Below are 1,427 nucleotides of genomic sequence, written 5' to 3' on the forward strand. Positions count from 1 at the left end.
CTCAGTAATTCATTTCCTCTGGTGACATTTCACAGATAGCAAAGAATATTTTCAATGTTCATAACAGCTGTAATGTCTAATAGAACCTGCCATGGGCTAAGATGAGAATAGCACTATGCTCATCTTAGCCCATGGCAGGTTCTATTAGACATTACAGCTGTTATGAACATTGAAAATCTGGTGAAACGTCACCATAGGAAATGAATTATTGAGAGACAGTCCTTGTCTCACATCTTTGTTCAGAAGAAGATCTACCTTCGAAACAGCAAGACATTACAGAGATCACCATCATAAGTTTCCATTTTCTATGATTATGTATATTATTATTGTTCACTTTTCATATTTTTTATTCTTTAAAATATATTATTTAGTGTCACTTTTTCACAGTTTTTTCTGTTTTTTGTTCTGTTTTATGACTGTGCCAGTCATTTGACACTAATACTAAGGGAAGGGCCAGACCTGTAGATTTAGGGGTAGAGCCTGGGGAGGGCAGGGTATGGGGTGCGGAGGGACCTCAACAGGGTATAATTCCATAGAGTCCATTGCCCAAAACAGCCATTCTCTCCAGGAGAACTGATCTTGGAGATCTCCAGGTGCTGCCTGGAGGCTGGCAATACTAAGGAGAGGGCCAGACCTATAGATTTGAGGGATAGAGCCTCGGAAGGGCAGGGTTTGGGGTGTGGAGGGACCTCAGCAGGGTATAATTCCATAGAGTCCACTGCCCAAAGCAGCCATTGTAATAGCTGGGAAATTTTCTGTAGGGGAAATGATGTGCTGTGGCTGGGGAATGTGGTGATTTTTGGGAGATCCCCAGGTCCCACAGGGAGATTGGCAACTCCAGTGACCATTTAAGGGAAGATTGGGATATGTATTTTGGCAACTCCAGTGACCGTTTAGGGGAAGATTGGGGTATATATTTTACTTCAGGACACATTCAATGTCTCCCAACAGCAACAGCAAACTGGTTAGAAAGAGGCAAAGGCCAATCAGGCCACATATGCAAATGACCTCTGTGTAGGGAGAGGAACAGCAAACTATTTAGAATATTGGAGGTGAGACTCAGGCAATGCAGCCAGTGGATAAGGACAGCTTCTGAGTGACACATCATGGAGCCAACTGATTTAGGAGTGTGTGGAATGTTCACAAAGTGCCACCCCAAAACACAATTATATATAAGGAGAGATGATCAAGGACCCGCACAGAAGTAAATACACTGCCAGATATGTTTCATTAAATCATTACATGAATTATATTAAAAGAAACAAATAAAATCAATTAAATTAATACAGAACTATGATAGACACTAGCTGCTGCACAAAATCACTTTAGATTAGCCAGATAACTAGAAGACATAAACTTCTTGGCCCTAAAAAAATATTTTGTGAAGACATAAATTTAATTCTATAGCCCACATCCTTTGCTTAATT

The sequence above is a fragment of the Gekko japonicus genome, unplaced genomic scaffold (assembly GCF_001447785.1).
Source record: "Gekko japonicus isolate JY-2015 unplaced genomic scaffold, Gekko_japonicus_V1.1 scaffold2414, whole genome shotgun sequence".
NCBI lineage: Eukaryota > Metazoa > Chordata > Lepidosauria > Squamata > Gekkonidae > Gekko > Gekko japonicus.